Raw genomic sequence first — 15296 nt, 5'->3', positions numbered from 1 at the left:
TTAGATGCATCAGCGACTTAGGGGCTATATTGCACCGTATATAACAAGTCTGTAAATTTTAGCCGATTTGCTGTTTGTTGGTCGTAAAATTCGAGTTTCCGGGAGAAAATTCATTCTCCCTCTTGGCTGAAACTACTTTGTGAAAAATGTCCATAAAAATTCCTGGCGTCGTTGACAAGACTCGAACTCAAGTCTTTTCCAGCCGGTGTGGGGAGGATGGTGTTTCTACCAACTGTGCAACCTACGTAGTTCGAAATTTAGTCATCTTTATCAGTGTATTACCACTCACCAAAATCAGCATGGATAGACTCTGAATTATTTAAAGATTGATTTTGTCATGAATTTTTACTATCTGTAAAGAAATACGTGAATAAAATAAACTTACCTGAAAACGGTTGTTCTCTCTCTGGATAACGCTGCTTCACTTGCTAATTGTGTGGAACTGAACAAAAGAAACATGAAGGCCATGCTTTTAACACCTAATGTGACATCTTTGATGTAACCTTTGATCTTTGGATCAGGAGACTTTAGAATGTCTAAAAATACGAAGTACGCAAAAGTTTTTGAGTTAAATTCTGGATAAAATAGAAAAGATCTAATAGAATCGTTGAAAGTCATACATCAAATATATGTTTTCTATATAGCACTACCATGAGCGAAATTGCAAGTTCGAAATTTACTAAATGATGTAGTAAACTTGGGTCCGAGGTTCATACGCTAACGAATATCCTGAGCTACAAGAAAATAATGAAGAACAATGTTGATTAACTTATTTCTGATAAATTGAAGGTTTACAACAATAGATTCAACAATGTTTCCCAACTTATGGCAACAATTTGTTGGAAAATGAAATTATAGAGGATGCAGAAATACTCTATGACAAAAACAAATGCATCATGAAGAAGAGATTGAATTAAATCCAATCCAAAGACAAAAAATTCATCATTCATTCGCCATAAACGCCTTAACTACAGCTTTAGATTATATTGAACACCTGATTCAGCAGTCAATGCGATATGATTTATAAAAAAAAAAAAAAAGTGAGGGAACTATGCGTCTTTATATAAACGAATATACATACATATATAATTTATGTTTTGACTGAAGATAAAATTCTTAAGGTACATGTTTACTTCTATACGATTCCCTGTTTTGACCTATTTATTCAGTTAATCGACCAACAATCGGTCTCGATCACGTCGGATAAAAGGACTTCTATTATACATAAAAATGTCCGTAAAAAAAAAAAGAAAAAAAAAAGTTTGATCGTCTGTAAGTATACGTAATTTTCAGCTGGCAACGCTGGTTTATATAGTACCATACTGGTTTATTGGATCCAAATGGAAAAGTTTTCAGTTCATTTAATGTGTAGTTAATTAGCATATTTATAGAGGGAGCTGGAAGAATGGAAAAGCACATGACTGCAGCCGATCGGCTGTTGGGCAATCGTGTTTGGTCTGTCATAGTGTGCGTGGGACAAAGAGCTCGTATAAAAATTCTTTTTAGGTTCCATTATGAAGCGAAATTATAGGTAAGTGTTGCAAAGTGATGTTTTGAAAACAATTCACTGTAAGTTCACATTCACAATTGGTTTCTATGTGCAGCAGCATAATATAATTTTGTTTATTTATAAATTTGTATGCGTAGCACTTCCATAGTGGTCAGTGTTTGGAATGTACCGGATCGGCGTTCCGGTACTTTTGTAGTCAAGCGTGCCAACCAGCGGAACGCTGTTCTGGCTTTTTTAAACAAAACTTGTTTGTACCCCTAACTTAACTAGGTTTTCTAGTTATTAGTTATTTGAGTGGTGCAGATGTCAGAATGTATTCTAGAGAAAGATATATTCTATTTTACCGCGTTTGCGTTGAAAGTATTCTGTATCGACAACGTAGCGTGACAACTCGACAGTGTCGATTTGGCACTTAGGAGATAAGGAATGCTAGGTAGGGTATTAGTGTGAGGAGCTGGCTAGGCGACTGCTGACATCACTTTTGTACTGTTTGGCCATTTCCATTTTTTTTTTTTTTTTTTTTTTTAGATCTGAACATCGTCTTTTTTTTTTTTTTTTTAGAGTATTTATTTACGATATGTAAATAATTATATGAAATTATATTTTCATATAATTATTTACATAATAATTATGAAATTATATTTTTTGTGAAAACCCCAAACATGAAAGGTATTAGAACCTGTAGTACGGTGGTGGGTTGAAGGTTAAGAAGACAGAAAATACTTGCTGATGTTAAACATGATTTTCTGTAAATTTTAATTATGATATATTTAGAGTTGTGGTAGATTGCTTGTTTGGTGTCTAATAGAGAGAGCAATAATCAAGAAAAGATAGTTATGGCCACCACCTACCTCTTTTGAAATTAGCAGAAATATACAAACACCCTTCATCCAACAACCATAATTACCCATAATTTTATACCCTCACCCAATGGCGGATCCTGAAAAAAATAACAAGAGGGGGCACAAGAACAAAACAAATATGACACTCAAACATAATGTGACTGGTGGACACAGGCACACAGTTAGTCTGAATTACTTTGAAGTAAACATTATGCACGACCAAACTGCATGATGCTCGAACTAGAATGCCAATCACATCAGCATCAGTGTTGTCAGTTGAAAATAGCTGAGCCACAATGCAAAAATAGATAAAATCCTATGTTAACAATGAAAAAAAAAATTTTTTTTGTAACTAAAGGGAATTTAAATGATTGGTGTATATGCTTCGAAAAATGACAAGGGGAACCTGCACTGGTGTCCCTACCCTGAATCTGCCTGGTGCTAACCGACCTTCATAAATAACATCCCCCATCATATGAGTGGGGGATGTTATTTATGAATGATATATTTTGGGTATAACTCTCTTACCAATCTGGCAAGAAAAGCCAGAAGCTCTGGTAAAATGTTATGCTATGCAGCACTGGTGGATCCAGAAAAAAATTACAGCAGGGGCACCAATTTTGTGCCTTGTGTACAAAAAAAGCACAAAATGCATAGAACAAAACAAATACGACACTCAAACGTCACACAGCTAAACTCTGAATTACTTTGAAATAAACATTATGCACGACCAAACTGTGTGACACTTAAACTAGAATGGCAATCACATCAGCATCAGTGTTGCCAACTGTAGTCTGTTGAAAATAGCTAGGACACAATAGATATTTAGCTATAATCCTATGTTAACAATGAAAAAATTTTTTTATGTAGCTAAAGGGAATTTAAACGATTGGTGTATATGCTCCGAAAAACGACAGGGGATGCACGTTCCCCCGGTTCCCCTACCCTGAATTCGCCTATATTATGCAGCTGTATCATAACAAGACGTAGTGTTTTTGTAAATATAAGATCAGGATGCCTGTAAAAAAAAAAAAAAAAAAAAAAAAAAAGGAAAACTATAGTTTTTTTTTTTTTTTTTTCTCTAGATTTCCACTTTAATTTCATCATTTCAGTAGTCTAGATTTTATAGAAAAAAAAATGCATTCAACAGCAGTATTAGTTTTTTGTAAGAATAATAAGCATTATAAAATTTGTGATTTCAGGAGGGGCATTTCATTTTCTGAAAAACGCAAAACTGTTACCCTGTCATACCAAATGATCTGAAATCCATTGTATTTAAGACACACTAAAAATGTCTGACTGTCTGAAACAGAAGAATAAAGAGTAAACATTATTGAACACTGTGCAAACTACACCACACATCAATGCAATCAAGTGGCAGACCCATAGATAAATAACTGATAAAATAAGAAACAGGTTTTATATACAAAAAACAATAATGGTTAAGCCGAATATAAAGCACTAAATTGAAATTAGGTATAACAGCATTAAAAGCTAGAATTTAGGAAGGGGGGGGGGTTAATGTAATAGAATATGGGTGAAAAAAATATTCACCAAAAAATATTCCAAAACTGAGAAGTAGAATAAATTTTGTAAATAATAATTAATAAAAGACCCTTTTCATTAAAAAAAATTTTTTTAACAAACAAAATGTAATTTTTATGTAATTTTAATTTTTGTATAGAATGACCATTCTAATGGATATTGTACATGGTTGTACAATAAGGTGGAACAGTGGTGATTGCAGATGATGTTATCCTCCGAGCAAACAAGGAGGAAGAACTTTATAAGAGAAATTAACACATTGGGAAATAGTAGTTAGTGAGTTTGGTCTAAAGATAAGTAGCCAAAAAACAGAGATGGTGATGGGGAGAGGTGAGTGTAAAATTGGGGAAGGAAATGGTGGATAATTTTAAGTACCTAAGGAGTTTATTAACAAAGGATGGCAGCCTAGATATGGAAATAACTAGGAGAATAGCAGCTACTCAGAGTTTCTTTTGTAATGTTAATAGCCTGTTATGGGCTAGGGAAGTTCCAATGAAGTGTAAAAAGTTGATAAATAGGACATATTTGGCCCCTAATTTGACTTATGCTGCTGAGATATGGGGGATAAATAAAAAAGGATTCTAGCAGAATCCAAGCAATGGAAATGGTGCTAAGGACTATGCTAGCTAAAACTAGAAGAGATAAAATAAGAAATACTGACATAAGAATGAATTTGAGAATAGAAAGTCTCTAAGGGAAAAGATGATCACATCATGTTTGCAATGTTTTGGACACATGAAGAGAATGAACAGATTACCAAGAAGAATGTTTGAGATGAAAATGGACAAGAGGAAGACCCAGGAAGAGATGGAGAGATCAGATTAGAGATGTGGAAACAAAGGGAATCGAGTAGGGAGAGAATGACAGACAAAATCTGGGAAGATAAAAAAAGATGGAAGACTATGACTCACCTGACCCAATCTTACGTTGGAACAGTGAGGATGATGATGATGATTGTACATGGTTAAGAAGATTACAAAGAATGGTAACCTTCTAGCAGGCATGTCAAAAAAAAAAAAAAATCACAGCTTTAGACACATTAGTCTATAGAATTCACTGACCATATTATTATTTTATTTATTATTTTTTGGATAAAGCTAGATATAGTTCAAAATGGGAAAATTATTCGAAAAATTTATTCTTAATTATATTTCATTATATTGGGTAAGGCCTTCTTACCTGAGTGGTCAGGAGCGGGAGTGCAGTAGCACCTGCTCTTTGAGTTCATTTGCCTCATGAATTGTTGAGGAGGCCTCCATCCTGCAGTGGATTAACAACATCTGCAGCTTTATTTTTTATTTTATTTATATTAGATAATGATCAAAAAATGCCATTACAAATAACATTCTTGTTATCAAAAAAAAACAACATTTGTTATTTGGTTTTTAGGAGCATCAGCAACTAAGGCCATATTGCTCCGGGGATATGTGGTGGTCATTCCTTGACCTTTCCGTATTTGGTGGTCACGGGCTCAAACCCTGGTCTAATCAAGAAGTGTGTGCTACGCACTGCTGCTCCTGCCTACCTGGCTATGGAGGCGCCTCCCCAACTGTCTTAAGGTCTGATTTCAAGATCATGAAGTGGGCAAAATTTAAGGGCACCCAAAAGTCCTGTGGAAAATTAACATTGGACAGTGTAAAAAATGCTCTTTGACTCCAACAGCTTTAAAAAAATTTCATGGTTATACTTTTCCAATTAACGATGCAGGAATACCATATCTGAGGAATACCAAAATTCATTTTTTTTTTTTTTAATTCACATAAATTTACACCATTATGCCAAATCAAAGGTTAAAAATGCAATTTTAAATTATCTTGTTTTTATACTTCAGTTACTATTAACCAGTATAACACTTCTTGTTGATATTATAAAATAATAATAAACTCACATGTATGTATTTTGCAGTTGTAATTACAAGTCAAGAAAACTAAGATAGGCTGTATATGTTTCATGATCTGGAAAGACACAAACCAGGGCATGACTGGTGTCCCAAAGGGTGCCCAACCAATGGAAGGACTGTTCAAGAAGAGGTGTGAGAAAAACACCAGAGAGAATAGAACTACATGGAAAGCACTGGTACAGATAGTAGTCAATTATCAAGGCAGTCGTCAACCCATGAGGCTCTTAGCATCACTGTATAACAGAGTAAGTAACTGTTGTAATTTATTTTCCTAAATTGAGTATAACAAAGGGTTACTCTAATGCAGGTAAGGCTTGTGAGTATCATGACATCAATACCTTTTGTTTATATAAAACAGGGCACTACAATAACCATTACCTTTGCTTCAATACGATGACAATAACCATTACCACGACCTTTGCTTCTCCGGATAGTCAGTGTATGTTAGTTCTTGAGAAGTGAGTTTTGATGCTGTTGTAGATACCCTGTTTTAAAAATGAAATTGTTTACTCGTGGTGTGTGATATCACTGGTGGTGTTCATGATGTTAACGTTCCTGAGACTACATCACTTTCTTTGAACAATCATAGAAGAAAATTTAAATATTGTTTATCAACTGTCCATTCAGTGTTCCCAAGAATTACTAGTTGGAACTTGCACAGTGAAGTCTCCTTTTTAAATAGTTAATTCACACTTGCATGTAATTATGCCCTGAAATTTACATAGAGATCTATGCATTTGTTGTGAATAAGTATCAAAAAGTTTTCATTTGTTTCAAAAATAAGTAAATCTCCATTTATACTCTGTACAACTAGGGCCATGAGAGTTTGTAACTATTTTGACTGTAGCTGAGATACAAGCACAACAATTAACAGTAGTTAACATTTGTTGTGGCAACATCCAGGCTTGCAACATACTTATCAATACCTGTGTATATGTCCCCAGGACCTTCTTAGTTGATACTGTCATTAATAAAGAACTTTTATAATTTTGTTATTTTTTTAAGTAATCTTAATGAATTTTTGGTAAAAATTCATGCTACAGGATCTCTAAAACGTTGCACTGGTAGGGCATAGTCTGTCTGTATGTAACATTCAGTAAGTTGTTTGCCACCAGTTGCATCAATCTCCTATTGTGAAGACACTTCATCTTGAGTTACTTGGTATTGCACTTTAAATAGAAAGCACTGCTCCAGTAGAGAAGTGCATGCTGTTTATTTAAAATGTATGTATGCTCCATCTTGGTTTTAAAACTTTTAAAATTTCTGCACCATCAAGCAACTCACATTGTGGATATTTATCATCACTGGGTCATGAGTCACATTTCCTACTTCCCACTAGTAAGATCCCGAAAAAGAGTTGAAACCACAGTATGTAGAATGGTATGCATTTTGAATAAATAGATACATACTATCCTCCATAAAGTATTTGGACAACCCTTTCTTCATAGATGTCCAGTTACTTTTGAAAAGAACAAATAACTTGTTTTTGTCATTGCATGTAGAGCCAATCCGACTGATTGTAAGGCGAGGGGGGTTTGTTACTGTTGGATGTTACGTTTGGCTTGTTGATTCGCGTAATTGCCAATATTATCCAAAGTCAGCTATCAGTGATGTCATCACGAGATGACAGTTATCATCATTGAAGCTCACCCCATGAGACTAGAGGGTGATTGGAAGGGTAGTGTGATAATCTGGTTAGACATTACTGCAAAACATTAACCAGGAGTTTAAGTAATCAACAGCTCATGGCATTAGTTTCTGTGGGAGAGTGGCAGTGCATAAGCCAGTCGGCACTAACCTCAGTCAGCAGTCCTGCTTTTGCAGCAGAAACCATATTGTTACACAGAACAGTGAAAATCTTACTACACCATATCTAGTCACTCTTCGGCAAGAGATATGAAGGACTATACCTGCTGCAGTCTTGTTTGCTGGTGGAGTGTGACAGCAGCTTGATCCTTTTCTCACAAACAACCCTTCTAAGCACAGTGGAGGTGAGTGATACTCTAGGTGCCTCAGATCACAACTTGGTGATGGCCTCTTCTTCAATGGAGTCTTTCTCTTGTGGCCATTCTCAACCTCGTGTTGTTTGCTTTGGCCTTACAAGAATGCAGAATTTCATTTTGCATTCTTGCAAGATTCTTTTCCTTGGTTGGATTACTGTTTCAGTTTTTCTGATGACGTTTTCTGAGATCATGTCAGTGAAATTATTCTTGTAGGGATGAAATCCTCTATTCTACACTCTACCTTAAAATCTCATCCTTTATCTAAACCTTGGTTTTTCAATAAATGTGCTGGCTATTCATGATAAGAATGAATGGTTTGATTGCTGTGTCAGCCAAAGGTAAAACTGACCTGCTAGCAACCTACTTTTCTTCCACCTCTTGTATTTATGATCTTGGTCAATCACCTCCTACAATTCCCAGTACACTCCATTTGATGCCTCCTGTAGCCTTGTCAGAAGGATTTTGAACAATCTCGATGCTAACAAAGCTCCAAGTCCTGATGGTATTTTTCCACTTGTTTTCGAAACCTGTGCTCCTGAACTTACTCCAGTTCTGAGTTACCTTTTTTTCACTTTCCTATTTCAAAGGTGGTGTGTTTTTCCTTCTGCTTGAAAATTTGCTCATATCCCACCGGTTCCTAAAAAGGGTGAAAAATCCCTCCCATCCAATAATCGACCCATTGCACTTCTACTCTTTCTAAAGTAATGGTGAAATCAAAAAACCACTAATTCTTAAACTATTTAGAAACCTTCTACCCGATCAGTGATTACCAGTATGGATTCTGCCAGTGTCAATCCACTGGTGAAATTCTGGCTTATGTTACCCAACTGTGGACAAATTCAATAGAAAAGCTTGGTGAAACTCAAGAAGTTGCTCATGAGACTTTTGGTCATGTTTGGCATAAAGGTCTTCTAAATGAGATTCCATCTTATGGTTTGTCAACTGTTTTTTGTAATTGGGTATGCAGTTTTCTCTCTGACTGCTCACTGCGGATGGTGGCTCTCTGTTTTCTAACATCTCCACTAATGCTGATGTTCCCCAAGGTTCAGTCCTTTATCTCACTCTTTTCCTCTTGTAATATTAATGAAGCTCTTCCACTGACCAGAAATCCCATCCATAGTTTTGTTGATGATAGCACATTGCAGTTCATCTTCCAGTTTGAGAAATCTTGCCCCCTGTACAAACAGCTTCAACTTCTCGAATATCCACTACCAATACCTTAAATGCTGATCTCCAGATAATTCTTCAGTGGGGCAAAGATTACTTAATTGATTTCAGTCCCTCTAAAACTCAGCCCTGTCTTATATCTTGTAAAAAATATTCTTCTGCTCCTATGCTTGTCTTCAATGACACTGATTTCTAGACAAGATCATATATCTCTATTGGCGATTATTCTGACTTCTAATCTCTTGGCATAGGGACATTACAAATGTTTCTTCCTCTGCATTTAAAAACTGGGGTTTCTCTTTCACTCTTGGCATTGCTTTTCCGAACAACTGTTCACTCTGTAAAAATCGCAGATCTGCCTACCATATAATATTGTTTCCACATCTGGGGGCGGTACCTCCAAAATCTCTCTCAGGCTTCTAGATTCCATTCAAAAGAGGGCAGTTAGGCTGATTGATGATTCAAGTCTAACAGAGTATCTCCACTTTCTGTCACATGGACATTCTTTTTTGTTGCATTCCTTTTCTATAGATTGGGCATTTTTCTTCTGAATTGGCTTCATAATTCTTGCTCTCTCTTCCAATGCAGTCCGAACATGTGCCACGATCAGTCAACATTCTTTTACTGTCTGATTTCAAACTCACAGAACCAGCTTTTCTTTTTCCTCATTTATTTATTCAACTTCCATTTTCTGGAACAACCTTCTTTCATATGTATTTCCTGAAAATTACAATCTACAGAAATTCAGTCTAATGTCGACAAGTATCTTCTTTCATCTTCTCAACCTTTAGCCCATGCACGATACTGAGTATTGTAGGTTCTAATTACCACTTGTGGGGTTTGGGGTTGCCATAAAAAAAAAAAAAAAAAAAAGCTAAGAGTAGGATTGATGCACTGTGTTGAAGTGAGTAGCAGTGATATCAGTGTGAAACTAATGTGTCTGGATAGTTTTTTGGAGGGTAGTGTACTTTTCCATTGGAGCAGTGCTTTCCATTTAAAGTGCACAGTGCACTATAAATGAAATATTTGTTCATTTTTTCATATTTGTTCAAGATCGTTGTGCAGGCACTTCACAAGACAACTTGTGAAGTTCTTCACAGCTTCACAAATTGTCTTGTGAAGTGCTTCCACAATGTGAGATCGATGCATTTAGCAGCAAACATATTTTGCTGAACACTATATAGATTTATTATGCCCTACCTGAACAATTCAATGATCTTGTAATTTAATCACTAACCTTATTAATTAAGCATATAATTTTGGTATGATATGTGCACTGTGAATATTAAATTAAGACACCTTAACCTGTCTAGGGTTTTGAGTTCCTCGGTATTACAGAAAAGGTTTGTAGATTTAAATGTTTTATCTGTCAAAATTTAGATGCAGAATTTAATTAATCTTGTATTAAAAATTGGTTATACTTTTTTGCAGTTTATCATTACTTTGATGGAATTTGAGAATCATTCTTTTTTAAAAAAAGTTTTTTTTTTTTTTTTGATTATTTATTGTGGTAGATGTGTATCATGTTATAGGAACAGCTTATGTGTTAAATAAAATATTTTCAATTAATATTTATTTTAGGACTTACCTATTATTTAAAATTTTTATGTTATGCTTCAGGTGAAAAATTTCTGCATTACAACCCTGATGCCACTTCTTCTGAGACCTCAACATACACAGATTTTGTACATTCCACACCCTGAAAAAATATATATACAGTCGAACTTGGTTATAACGAGCATGGAAATAACGAGATCACGGCTATAACAAGCAAAAAGCCACAATGATTTTAATTTACACGTATTCCCATACAGTCGCTCACTGTTATAACGAGCGTACTACACTGATATACTGTACACATTTTGGTAACATTCTTAATTGCTCCAATAGTCGAAAAAACTCAATTCTTGGAATAGACAAAAACGAAAAGGGCTACTTAGCTTTTATGACCACCCGCATTGCATCGGATTAACTGCCGGTTTATGACCTTTTGGGGATGTGGGCTATACAATAGTGCATTGGCATTCTCCTTGCTACATTACCCTATTCACATATTGTCTTGTATTCACTGAACCATAAATTTATTTCGGGACTTCTAAGAATTTTGGAAACGGGACTTCTAAGAATTCTGGAAATGGGACTTCTAAGAACTTTGTATGCAGATCACTTTACTGTCATTTTAAATAAAATCAGTTAGAAACAAACCTTCCTTCGGAAACATGGGCTTACATCTGGTGAGTATGGGCTTGGCACACCCAGGGTCCCCAGCTGGATATCATCATTCTTCTCTTTCTTGGTGATTCCCTTCTACTTCTCTCTCTATTGGGGTAGGTAATTCAGAAATTTTTTTTTTTTTTTTTTTTTTGGCTGGTGCAGCATAAGCCTCAGGCTTCCTTGCACCTTATGGCTAATAATAATAATAATAATAATAATAATAACATGTCTACTAACAAAAGAAAGTGTCTCTTGATTCGTGAAAATGTTGAAATTATTTGTGAATTAGAACATGGTGCAAAAAATATTGAAGTGTGTAAAAAGTTTTTTTGTCCTGTTTACATATCAGCACTGGAAAAGAACATAACCGAAAAAAAAAAAAAAAAAAAAATTTTTTTCCCTACACAAAGAAGTGTAGGGAAAGGACCATCTATTTTCAATAGATAGTCCTATCTTAAAGGCTCAAGTGGAAAAATTTGCTAAACAATTTGGATGCTACGATTTTGCCTGTAACAACGGTTGGCTGGATCGATTTAAAAACCAAATACAAGCATATTAATACAAATAATATGTAGGTATATACTAATATTATTTTTTTTCTTTCTAATATTTCTTTTGTTTTTTGAATCTAGCCTTTTATCAGGTTATTGAGAATTTAAAAAAGAAATAGGAGGTAGATTTAACTCCTCACTGATATGATATAGTGAGTAACGGTTATAACAAGGAAAATTTGTCAGTCCCTTAATGCTCATTATAACCAGGTTTGGCTGTATTTACAAAAGAGAATTTGCTCCAAGTAATGAAAGGAAAGCATAATACAGTACCAAGGTATCTCTTTGCAGTGACATTGCATATAATCAGCAACACAGAAAACAGTTTTGGTTTTTACAGCAACTTGTGTAACAAATACCTTAAAATTCGTTTATATAAGAGAGAAGGTGCCATTAATCATTACAGTAATTAGGCTTTCTCGTGGGTTGTGATTCACAGATATGTTGCCTGAGGCAAATGAAAATTGAAATTCTCTGCAGAAGCATTGCCTCTCCAAATCCTATGCTACATAATTGAGTTGCTTCCATTCCATATAAATTTTCTGTATATCGCTATGAATTCAATGGAGGCTTAGGGTGCCTCAGAGGAAATGGCCTTTCAACTCCCCAACCCAAAAAAAAGACAAGAATCTTAAATAGCATTGTATCTTTTTGACTGTTCATATCTGTTCAAGGTGTAGTCACCACTGTTGGTTACAAGCTTGAGGGAATGGGAGATATACTATAAAAATAGTCTTCTTGAGCAGCCATTATGCAGTAAATTTAAGTTGTGTAATGAGGTAAATTCTAGTGTTAATCTTAATGAATTTATTTATTTTTTTATTTATTTATTCATGTTATTTAGTTTATATAATGCCAATTTGTCCAAAGTAGCTAATATCAGTCAATGTTATGCTATGATATTAGATGGTCCATTTAGTATCGAACACTGGAAATAAAAAAAATAAATAAATATTTTAATGTGATTAATTTTTATCTAGCTAAATTAGTTATAAATGATATATGAACTATTGCTGGCATACTGAAGCAACAAAAATCAGAAAAGTGCAAGAGACTGCAAATTATTTTTCTCAAGTTACAAACATCTAACTTACAATAATTGTGTATGCAAACAGAGCTCTGTAAGATAATTAGTATAATGTGCAAATGAACACAAAATGACCATCTTTCTGTGGATGAAACCTTCAAATATTTATTTTTTCCCTGATTAATTCAAAAAGGATAAAGTTTGTTTCTCAATGCTGAATAAGAAAGTAATTATCAAATCTCTCCTGTTAACTTTAATTCTTGTCCAACCTACCATGTCTAGCTAACAAAAGCTGGCAATATGGTTGGTTTAACTATTAGTTAAACCAACAGTTAACTATTAGTTTAATTTAGTTAAACCAACAATAAAATAATGGTAGGCTATAGTTTAGCATCTGTACTAAGAGTACTTTGTTAAAGTCATACCAATTCTTGAAAGACCACAGAAATATAAAAACAAAGAACTGGAAGCTCAGCCTAACAGCTGCTAGACTTTCCTATAAAATGCTAGTCACAATCCAGATTTCTTAGTTGCCAAGGCAGCTGTATTTGTTAAGCCCTGCTTTAGACAGTATGCTTCTCCCATGTTGTTATGGTTTTATATGTGTGGTCATATATCAACAGTGTATATGAGAATTTGTAGAGGCACAAGACAGACATCATTCCTCATCCCCATAAGCTGTATTCAGTAGCATCGCCTCCACACCTAACTAACTAACTATTATCACTAATAATTCTTCCCGTGGGGGTTACAGTGTGTCTTTTCTCTAACTCCTGCATTGATGATCTTGATAAATGTCCATTTACCATACCAAACAACTGGTGCTAGGAGTATTTCTTCACTGTTCTTGAAACCCATACAATAACTGCTATTTTGTGTTGCCTTTTTAACCCTGTTATTCCATTGCTTGAATAATCAATCTGCTGTCTTATTATTTTGCTTACCTGAAATGTTTCTAAAGTAATGGAGGATTTCATCCACTGGTGACATCATCAAATGACAACTCTTAGGCTGTTTTTAAACCCTACATCTGATTAACAGTCACTAGTATAGATTCCATTAGTGCTGATTCTCTGGTGATAATTTGACTTATATTACTCATCTGTGGACAGTTTCCATGGAAAGGTTGGGAGAAACTCTAGCATCTGCTCTTGATATTTCAAAAGCTTTCAGTTGGATCTGGCACGGAGACTTTCTGAACCAGTTTACTCTTTGACTGCTAACTGCATATGATATCAAATGGTATGTCTTATTTCTTTGTATAGAGGTAAAACTTCCTTTTTAAGCACATCATTGTGTGTGTATGTGCCTTTAATCCTTAGAATTGGGCATCTTTTGTCCTATGCAGCAGAGTATTTTAGGATAAGAGGGAGATGTATAGTGCGGTAATCAAAATCAAATACAGTAAACCCCTGCTATTCGCGGTCGCTGATTTAATATAAAATGATAACCTAAAAAAAAAAAATGTGAATTTTAAATCGCTGTGAACATTTTCTGCCATAAAAAAAACATGGGCGTGGCTAAAATCATCTTTCCCGGTCAGAACAACACTCAGTTGGTGGGGGGAGAGGGGTGACAAAATTGCAGACATGGATGTTTCTCACCAATCCTTGTTCAGTATGTGCTATGCGCTTGTCATGGAAGGTTTCGTGGTTTGCTTTTAATTTATATGCTTATAAATTGAATAAATTTATCAATTTGTAAATTGATATGCTTACAAAAGTGAAAAATCTACCGTTTTGCAGTGTGTTAGTGTAAACGGACTTTTTTGAGTGTGTTAACGGAAGAAAGTGACTTTATTGTGGACAAGTTCTTTTCTAATCCTTACAAAAATATGGCTATGAATAACAAGGGAATTGTGAAAAGATCAAAGAAGGTGATGACATTAGCGAATAAAATTCAGTTATTAGACAAAATTTCTAATAGCGAAAGTGTCTTGTCAGTGGCAAAACATTATAAAATCAATAAGTCAATGGTATGATCAATCAAGAAATCGGAAGAAAAAATCTGCCGTAGTGTCTGTGAAAACGCGCTAATTGCTTCAAAAATTTGCTCTAACTCGTGATGCCAATCGAAATTAGAAAAAATGGAAAAGGCTTTGAATCTGTGGATAGAAGACTGAACTCAAAATAAAATTCCCTTTAATTTGTGAAAAGGCAAAACACCTTTATCGACACTTTAGCGAAACTGGTGATAGCACTGGCAGGATAAGTTTTTTGCTATAGCAAAGGTGCTGGATTGAAAGATTTGTTTGAAATTTCTAATAAATATTATATTCAATATTAAATTGTTTCTTATTTTCATTTCGATGCCGTATGCTTGCATTTCACTATGTACTGTCTACGTACATGTCATATTATGAAGGTACGTATAATACATACATAGACTAGTTTTTCTTATATATTTCATACTTTGGAACAGAACCCCTTTATTACTATGGGAGCCATAACTCAGTATTTGCGTTTTCGGTATTCGCGGCATTTCTCAGGAAGTAACCCCCGCGAATAGTGGGGGTTTACTGTAAAAGCTTTACTTCA

The 15296-nt window shown here is 34.8% G+C and overlaps 1 long non-coding RNA gene across 3 annotated transcripts in view; it reads left to right on the top strand.

Annotated features, from left to right (window-relative positions):
* Positions 1-1442: 1442 nt before the first annotated feature.
* LOC150082170 (uncharacterized) overlaps positions 1443-15296 on the top strand; it is a 162874-nt gene continuing 149020 nt past the window's right edge. For all 3 annotated transcript variants that reach the window (XR_016547311.1, XR_016547309.1, XR_016547310.1), the window contains exons 1-2: positions 1443-1531; positions 5803-6042. This is a non-coding gene — a long non-coding RNA (uncharacterized LOC150082170). The remainder of the gene's footprint in view (positions 1532-5802; positions 6043-15296) is intronic.

This window comes from Mastigoproctus giganteus, chromosome 8 (assembly GCF_048544385.1).
Source record: "Mastigoproctus giganteus isolate SK-2022 chromosome 8, ASM4854438v1, whole genome shotgun sequence".
Taxonomy (NCBI): Eukaryota; Metazoa; Arthropoda; class Arachnida; order Uropygi; family Thelyphonidae; genus Mastigoproctus; species Mastigoproctus giganteus.
Note: the sequence above shows the minus strand (reverse complement) of the source record. Positions and strands in the feature narration are given on the sequence as shown.